Source organism: Triticum aestivum, chromosome 4A (genome assembly GCF_018294505.1).
Source record: "Triticum aestivum cultivar Chinese Spring chromosome 4A, IWGSC CS RefSeq v2.1, whole genome shotgun sequence".
Taxonomy (NCBI): Eukaryota; Viridiplantae; Streptophyta; class Magnoliopsida; order Poales; family Poaceae; genus Triticum; species Triticum aestivum.
The window spans coordinates 519,363,596-519,373,998 of record NC_057803.1 but is presented as its reverse complement, the minus strand read 5'-3'; positions in this window follow the sequence as shown (position 1 = coordinate 519,373,998).

Sequence of the window (10,403 nt, the reverse complement as noted above, 5' to 3'; positions counted from 1 at the left end):
TAGCCAAAAGTGTGCAAAAGATGGTAGTGCATAAAAATTAGTCCAGGTAAGAAAGAAGAGGATGGAATATATTGACATCATGTTCAACTGAACCTTGTAGAAATCATGTCACCCTCTGGTTCTTTTAACAAAAAAACTTATTTTATATTAGTCCAACAAAATCGTTCATTTTGCAGGAAAATAGAGACACATTGTTTGTCACGCGGACAAATCAAATCAATAAAGTACATTTTTGTTACTATTTTTATGAAACTAAAGTTGTCATCTATTATCCAACAAAATCATTAACAGACGTAAGAATATTTAGGTCTATCCCTTGTTCACCTGAAGGATGTACGTAGGCTGAATCTGAGTGTGCAAAAATCCGTGATGCCAAAACAATCGTGGTACCTAATGTAAGCTTCCACCAAGCATATATACCATTCTAGAATAATATCTCTTAAAGATACTGTTTCCTTACGGAAGAATATGGTATTTCTGTGTGCATATAAATGAATCACCGAAAACATTCTTTTACAGTAGTCTATCGCTTACTTCTCTGAAGTCAATTGTATTATAATTTATCCTCTAGATCATGTAATGTGAGAAGTAGATGCAGGATGACGTGCAGGTAGAAATAGATTAGCAAAAAGATTTTGCACACTCACCTTGAACATTTGCAATAGTTCTGCAGTTAACTCAGCCCAGCCATTAATAGGATCATGAGTATTAAGACCAACCATCAAAGTTAGCTACAGTAGTCCTGGGATCTACCTCTTTCCTTTCACGCAATACCAGAAGTGAGTAATTTCAACTCTGCGATTCAACTTATGAAGGGATTAATTAAGGCAGACATACCTATGAAAACCAATGGTGTCTCGCTCTCGCTATTTGTTGGAATGATATCTCTAAAAGATACTGTTTCTTTACAGAAGAATATGGTATTTTTGTGTGCATATAAATGAATCACCGAAAACATTCTTTTACAGTAGTCTATCGCTTACTTCTCTGAAGTCAATTGTATTATAATTTATCCTCTAGATCATGTAATGTGAGAAGTAGATGCAGGATGACGTGCAGGTAGAAATAGATTAGCAAAAAGATTTTGCACACTCACCTTGAACGTTTGGAATAGTTTTGCAGTTAACTCAGCCCAGCCATTAATAGGATCATGAGTATTAAGACCAACCATTAAAACCAGGCGGAATTCAACCCTCCCCTCCCCGTTGACCGGTTTTAACCCAGTTGACCGGTTTTGACATGTTGACTGGGTGAACAGTAACAAAAAAATCAAAAAATATTTTGGTTTTTCCAATGAGTGAACAGTAAATTCAAAAAAAAAGTTGGAAATAAAATTCAACAAGCAGTTTCGATTTTTTACCTGGTGAATAGTAAATTCCAAAAATACTTTTTTCCAAAAAAACCGAATTATTTTTGCATGGACGATTTTTCAGCGCGTGATGTCTGTGACAATTTTCAGCTTGTTTGGACATTTCAGTGGTCTCTCAACAAAAAAATATATCAGCCCGAACTGTTAACTGTTTCATGCAAATATAATTCAGAAAAAAAAATTCCCTTAATTTTTTTCCTGAAATTTACTGTTCACCTGGACAAAAAATCAACATTTTAAAAAATCAAAATTATTTTTAATTATTTATTTAGAACTTTTTAAAATTTTACTGTTCAGCCGATGAAAAAACATAAAAAAATTAAAATATATTTCTTTTGAATTTACTGTTCACCCAGTCAACAGGTCAAAACCGGTCACCGGGGAGGGAAGGGTTGAATTCCGTCTGGTTTTGAGAGTTGGGGGGTGTAAACTAGATGGTATTGGAGTTGGGGGTTGTATATTAGACTAGGGCTAGAGTTGAGGGGTGTAATATGCACTTCTCTCTTGCTCAAATAATGAGATGACTGGTCTTTGATGATTTAGGTTACAGGAAGAGGCTGGGTTGTGAGGGAGAAAGAGAAGCCATGGCTTTGTCGTGGCGGCGACATGTGGGGAATATGATCGAGTTTGTTGGAATGTAGCTTCATCGAGCATGTTACCTGGATCATTGATATACATAACGCCAACTACAGGGATCAAATTAAACTTGGCCCTTGCTATGCGCGGGCAACAGATTCAGCGAGCATGCTCTGTTGTCTAGATCGTGCACATTGTCATAGTTTGGTGTATCTAAGCATAGCCTTGGCCCACCACCATGAACACAAGGAACTTGGATCCATCTGCTTGGTGTTCGCCGCGCCTTGGCATATAAAAAATGATGGACGTTCTCGCATAGATTCTGCTTTAATTTCACGGAGATGGGCAGTTGAGCTGCCGCGTACTCTCCAGCAAGAATACAAAGCCTAGCTCACCAGAAGCAATTTCCACATACGAAGCTAGCTTCCGCAAGCTGGTTAATCGACTAGCAAGTAACACATATGGAGTACCACACGCCCAAATCAATCTATGGCCAAAGGCACATAAAGCTCTATACGTGCATTCATGGCCATACCTGGTGAGAAATCAATCGGTCCTACTCTCATCTAGTATATCTTACCTAATTACACGGCCACCTTGATCGCTAGTTAAACCAAACTAACTAACACATCACTCTAATTCAAGATTATGCTAACATATCTTACCTTCGAGTTAATTCACTTCCGTACGTGCGTGATCGTCGAAAAGAACCAATAAAGCTCGCCAGAACCAATCTCCACATATGAAGCTAGCTTCCGTAAGCTGATCGATGGACCAGCCAATAACACACACAAAATATGACACACCTAAATTGATCTATGGTCAAAGGCCCATAAAGCTCTGTGTAAATGTGCTTGCATGGTCGTACGCCTATACCCGGTGAGAAATCAATCAGCTAGCTGATGTATACCAGCACATCTTACCGTGCCTGGACAGCTCTAAAAGTAGCAAAGTTCTAGTACCTTCTGTCGTGCGTGACCGTCTGAAAGAATCTTGTCTCGCCTCGGAAAGGTCGGATTGTGGCAGTAGCACGGCCGATCGAGTCCATGGCTCTCTACTTCTGGAACTTTTCTTCCCTTTACATCAATGGCAAAAGGAATCAACTTGCTACGTCCTGGAGAGCTGTTTGTTTTTGCTCAAAATATGAGATGACTGGTCTTTGATGATTTAGGTTACAGGAAGAGGCAGGGTTGTGAGGGAGAAAGAGAAGCCATGGCTTTGTCGTGGCGGCGACATGTGGGGAACATGATCGAGTTTGTTGGAATGTAGCTTCATCGAGCATGTTACCTGGATCATTGATATATATAACGCCAACTACAGGGATCAAATTAAACTTGGCCCTTGCTATGCGCGGGCAATAGATTCAGTGAGCATGCTCTGTTGTCTAGATCGTGCACATTGTCATAGTTTGGTGTATCTAAGCATAGCCTTGGCCCACCACCATGAACACAAGGAACCTGGATCCATCTGCTTGGTGTTCGCCGTGCGCCATGGCATATAGAAAATGATGGACGTTCTCGCATAGATTCTGCTTTAATTTCACGGAGACGGGCAGTTGAGCTGCCGCGTACTCTCCAGCAAGAATACAAAGCCTAGCTCGCCAGAAGCAATCTCCACATATGAAGCTAGCTTCCGCAAGGTGGTTAATCGACTAGCAAGTAACACATATGGAGTACCACACGCCCAAATCAATCTATGGCCAAAGGCACATAAAGCTCTGTACGTGCATGCATGGCCATACCTGGTGAGAAATAAATCGGTCCTACTCTCACCTAGTATATCTTACCTAATTACACGGCCACCTTGATCGCTAGTTAAACCAAACTAACTAACCCATCACTCTAATTCAAGATTATGCTAACATATCTTACCTTCGAGTTAATTCGCTTCCGTACATGCGTGATCGTCGAAAAGAACAAATAAAGCTCGCCAGAACCAATCTCCACATATGAAGCTAGCTTCTGTAAGCTGATCAATGGACCTGCCAATAACACACACAAAATATGACACACCTGAATTGATCTATGGTCAAAGGCCCATAAAGCTCTGTGTAAACGTGCTTGCATGGCCGTACGCCTGTACCCGGTGAGAAATCAATCAGCTAGCTGATGTATACCAGCACATCTTACCGTGCCTGGACAGCTCTAAAAGTAGCAAAGTTCTAGTAGCTTCTGTCATGCGTGACCGTCGGAAAGAATCCTGTCTTGCCTCGGAAAGGTCAGATTGTGGCAGTAGCATGGCCGATCGAGTCCATGGCTCTCTACTTCTGGAACATTTCTTCCCTTTAAATCAATGGCAAAAGGAATCAACTTGCTACGTCCTGGAGAGCTGTTTGTTTTTGCTCAAAATATGAGATGACTGGTCTTTGATGATTTAGGTTACAGGAGGAGGCAGGGTTGTGAGGGAGAAAGAGAAGCCATGGCTTTGTCGTGGCGGCAACATGTGGGGAATATGATCGAGGATAGGAGACCTGTTAGACCGGGATATTAGGATAATGGAACCAAGGGACAACTCCGCCTGTAATCTTGGTGATCCAATCGTTTAGATGTTTAGGTGGATTATAAATTGTAGTATTAATCAGAACTAAGTTTTTTTATGGAGGATTTCATGAGTCGATCTACACCGTAATAATTCGGCTCCACCAGATTAACGACTCGTAAAATCTAATTAACGTGGGAATTTATTGGGAGTCGGTAATTAGTATAGGTATATAGAGGTATAGATAGATGGTTTAGATGTTTAGATGGATTATAAATTGTAGTACTAATTAGAACTAAGTTTTTATGGAGGATTTCATGAATCGATCTACACCGTAATAATTCGGCCCCACCAGATTAACGGCTCGTAAAATCTAATTAACGTGGGAATTTATTGGGAGTCAGTAATTAGTATAGGTATAGATAGATAGATAGATAGATAGATAGATAGATATAGATAGATAGATAGATAGATAGATAGATAGATAGATCTGATAAATTTGTATATCAGTCTTGTGTAGAAAAATTCAAAAATTTATCACGTTCCAGCAGCTCAGATCAATTCTATTACTAGGCGCAAAAGTTACTGTTTTTCAGCAAAATCAAATCAACTATCACCATAGACCATCCCAAAGGTCCTACTTGGCTCAAACACTAACTGAAACACAAAAACACAATTACTACAGAAGTAATAATATGTATTTATTGAAGAACAGAACTAAAAACAAAAAAACACAAAATAAAATTGGGTTGCCTCCCAACAAGCGCTATTGTTTAATGCCCCTACCTAGGCATAAAACATAGATCTGAGTATTGTAATGGAAGTGAGGGAGATCATCCATGCTCATCTCATACTCCCTCCTCTCATCCGCAAGCTTTCTTTGTGGTAAGCAAAAATAATCAAAGGGGCTATATTTAATAGGGTAAGGATCTATAAGATCAAGTTTGGGAGGAATAGGTTCCTCTTTTGGCCCTTTGTAATTAATAACTATCTCTTCATTGTAGACATTCCTTTGATTGAACTCCCTAAGTTTATCGCTAAGCTCAAACTCTAATCCGTTATTTTGTACAGCAAAAATATCATTAAGTTCAGAAATTTTATCAATCAAAACATCGGTAGGGACCTTCTTTCTTAGGTTTTCATTGTAAGCAGCATAATCCAGAGATTGTAATCTCCTACTTTCTTTAAAAAGGATCTCTTCTATAGGAGGAAAACCACCATTAATATTGTAATGAGCAAATATTTCACTGGCTTCTTTCGTGATGAACCTAAACTCGTGAACTAAAAATATAGTGGTGACACGCTTAACGGAAGGAGCATGAATATTGGAAAATTCTAGTAAAAGCCTTTGTATGCATGGATGCATGTGAACAAATTGTCTTCCAAATTCTACTATAAGCAAAGATATTGCATCCACAATGCTAATTGTTTTATTGAGAATTGACCCTCCTAGCATAGGTAATGTACTGACACAAGTGAAGAAATCTTGAATAACCCCTTTTCCAATAATATTACTGCTACCCACGCGGAGTTTTTTAGTATGCATGATAGTAGGTTCTTCATGAGGATTGTTATTAGCAAAGTCATCAAAATTTCCCTCAAGATTATTACTATCTTTTTCAATGATAACCTCCCCAGATTCATACATGATGACAAGAAATCAATCTAGCAAACAAGCAAACAAAAAAGGACGAACAAAAGAAGGGCAAATAAAAAGGCAAATATTTTAGTATTTTTTTAAAAAAGTTTTAGAAGTGGGGGAGAGGAAAATGAGAGGCAAATGGAAAATAATGTAAGTGCAAGAGATGAGAGTTTATGATGGGTACTTGGTAGGCTTGATGTAGAACCTCTTCGGCAACAGCGCTAGAAATTCTTCCTTCTACTTCTTGAGCTTGCGTTGATTTTTTCCCTTCAAGAGAAAAGGGTGATGCAGTGAAGTAGAGATAAGTATTTCCCTCGGTTAAGAACCAAGGTATCAATCCAGTAGGATGCACAAGCAAGTCCCCAATATAAGCACATGCACAAACAAACAAACAAACACTTGCACACAACGTGAAAAAGGGGTTATCAACCCCTGCACGGTCACGAACAAGAGTGAGATCTGATAGAGATAGGTATAAAAGATAAATAATAGAGCAAACTAAAGTAAATATAAATAAATTGCAGCAAGGTATTTTTGGGTTTTTGGGTTTATAGATCTGAAAATATATGATGGAAAATAGACCCGGGGGCCATAGGTTTCACTAGACGCTTCTCTCTTGAAAGAAAACATATTGTGGGTAAAAAATTTACTATCGAGCAATTGATAGAAAATCGCATAGTTAGACGATAACTAAGGCAATGATCATGAATATAGGCACCACGTCCGTGACAACTAGACCGAAACGATCCTGCATCTACTACTATTACTCCACACATCGACCGCTATCCAGCATGCATCTAGAGTATTAAGTTCATAAGAACATAGTAACGCTTTAAGTAAGATGACATGATGTAGAGGGATAAACTCAAGCAATATGATATAAGCCCCATATTTTTATCCTCGACCCCTTCTGTCACTGGGCGAGGACACCGCAAGATTGAACCCAAAACTAAGCTCCTCTCCCATTGCAAGAAAAACCAATCTAGTTGGCCAAACCAATTTGATAGTTCAAAGAGAAATACAAATATATCTTAATCATGCATAAAAGAGTTCAGAGAAGACTCAAATAATATTCATAGATAAACTGATCATAAATCCACAATTCATCGGATCTCGACAAACACACTACAAAAAGGTATTACATAAGATTGATCTCCAAGAACATCGAGGAGAACATTGTATTGAAGATCAAAGAGGGAGCAGAAGCCATCTAGCTACTAGCTATGGACCCGTAGGTCTGTGGTAAACTACTCACGCTTCATTGGAAAGGCAGCAAGGTTGATGTAGAGGCCCCTCGTGATCAAATCCCCCTCCGGCAGTGTTGGGGAACGTAGTAATTTCAAAAAAAAATCTACGCACGCGCAAGATCATGGTGATGCATAGCAACGAGAGGGGAGAGTGTTGTCCACGTACCCTCGTAAACCGAAAGCGGAAGCGTTAGCAAAACGCGGTTGATGTAGTCGTAGGTCTTCACGATCCGACCGATCAAGTACCGAACGTACGGCACCTCCGAGTTCAGCACACGTTCAGCCCGATGACGTCCCTCGAACTCCGATCCAGCCGAGTGTTGAGGGAGAGTTTCGTTAGCACGATGGTGTGGTGATGATGTTGATGTTCTACCGACGCGGGGCTTCACCTAAGCACTGCTACAGTAATATCGAGGTGGACTATGGTGGAGGGGGGCACCGCACACGGCTAAAGGATCAAACGATCAATTGTTGTGTCTATGGGGTGCCCCCTGCCCCCGTATATAAAGGAGCAACGGGGGTGTGGCCGGCCAGGGAGAGGGCTCACCAGGAGGAGTCCTACTCCCACCGGGAGTAGGACTCCCCCCTTTCCTAGTTGGAATAGGATTCGGGAGAAGGAAAGAGAGAGGAGAAGAAGGAAAGAGGGGGGCGGCCCCCCTTGCCCTAAACCAATTCGGTTTGGGCCTTGGGGGGCGCGCCCCACACTCCCCTTGCTTCCCTCTATTTCCACTAAGGCCCATATAGGCCCATTAAGCTCCCGGGGGGTTCCGGTAAACTCCCGGTACTTCAGTAAAGTCCCGATTTCACCCAGAACACTTCCGACATCCAAACATAGGCTTCCAATATATCAATCTTCATGTATCGACCATTTCGATACTCCTCGTCACGTCCTTGATCACATCCGGGACTCCGAACAACCTTCGGTACATCAAAACATATAAACTCATAATATAACTGTCATCGTAATGTTAAGCGTGCGGACTCTACGGGTTCGAGAACTATGTAGACATGACCGAGACACGTCTCCGGTCAATAACCAATAGCGGAACTTGGATGCTCATATTGGCTCCCACATATTCTACGAAGATCTTTATCGGTCAAACCGCACAACAACATACGTTGTTCCTTTTGTCATCGGTATGTTACTTGCCCGAGATTCAATCGTCGGTATCTCAATACCTAGTTCAATCTCGTTACCGGCAAGTCTCTTTACTCGTTTCGTAATAAATCATCCCACAACTAACTCATTAGTTGCAATGCTTGCAAGGCTTAAGTGATGTGCATTGCCGATAGGGCCTAGAGATACCTCTCCGACAATCGGAGTGACAAATCCTAATCTCAAAATACGCCAACCCAACAAGTACCTTTGGAGACACTTGTAGAGCACCTTTATAATCACCCAGTTACGTTGTGACATTTGGTAGCACACAAAGTGTTCCTCCGGTAAACGGGAGTTGCATAATCTCATAGTCATAGGAACATGTATAAGTCATGAAGAAAGCAATAGCAGAATACTAAACGATCGTGTGCTAAGCTAACGGAATGGGTCATGTCAATGACATCATTCTCCTAATGATGTGACCCCGTTAATCAAATGACAACTCATGTCTATGGTTAGGAAACATAACCATCTTTTATCAACGAGCTAGTCAAGTAGAGGCATACTAGTGACAATCTGTTTGTCTATGTATTCACACATGTATTATGTTTCCGGTTAATACAATTATAGCATGAATAATAAACATTTATCATGAAATAAGGAAATAAATAATAAATTTATTATTGGCTCTAGGGCATATTTCCTTCAGTCTCCCACTTGCACTAGAGTCAATAATCTAGATCACATCGCCATGTGATTTAACATCAATAGTTCACATCACCATGTGATTAACACCCATAGTTCACATATTCATGTGACCAACACCCAAAGGGTTTACTAGAGTCAATAATCTAGTTCACATCGCTATGTGATTAATACCCAAAGAGTACTTAGGTGTGATCATGATTTGCTTGTGAGAGAAGTTTAGTCAACGGGCCTGCCACATTCAGATCCGTATGTATTTTGCAAATTTCTATGTCAACAATGCTCTGCACGGAGCTACTCTAGCTAATTACTCCCACTTTCAATATGCATCCAGATTGAGACTTAGAGTCATCTGGATCAGTGTCAAAATTTGCATCGATATAACCGTTTATGACGAACCTTTTGTCACCTCCATAATCGAGAAATATATCCTTATGCTAGTAAGGATAATTATTGACTGTTGTACAGTGATCTACTCCTAGATCACTATTGTACTCCCTTGCTAAACACAGTGTAGGGTATACGATAGATCTAGTACACAGCATGGCATACTTTATAGAACCTATGGCTGAGGCATAGGGAATGACTTTCATTCTCTTCCTATCTTCTGCCGCGGTCAGGCTTAGAGTCTTACTCAATTTCAAACCTTGTAACACAAGCAAGAACTCTTTCATTGATTGTTCCATTTTGAACTACTTCAAAATCTAGTCAAGGTATGTACTCATTGAAAAAACTTTCAAGCGTCTTGATCTATCTCTATAGATCTTGATGCTCAATATGTAAGCAGCTTCACCGAGGTCTTTCTTTGAAAAACTCCTCTCAAATACTCATTTATGCTTTCCAGAAAATCCTACATTATTTCTGATCAACAATATGTCACTCACATATACTTATTAGAAACGCTGTAGTGCTCCCACTCACTTTCTTGTAAATACAGGCTTCACCATAAGTCTGTATAAAACTATATGCATTGATCAACTCATCAAAGCGTATATTCCAACTCCGAGATGCTTGCACCAGCCCATAGATGGATCGCTGGAGCTTGCATATTTTGTTAGCACCTTTAGGATTGACAAAACCTTCTGGTTTCATCATATACAATTCTTCTTTAATAAATCCATTAAGGAATGTAGTTTTGTTTATCCATTTGCCAGATTTCATAAAATGCGGCAATTGCCAACATGATTCGGACAGACTTAAGCATAGATACGAGTGAGAAACTCTCATTGTAGTCAACACCTTGAACTTGTCGAAAACCTTTTGCGACAATTCTAGCTTTGTAGATAG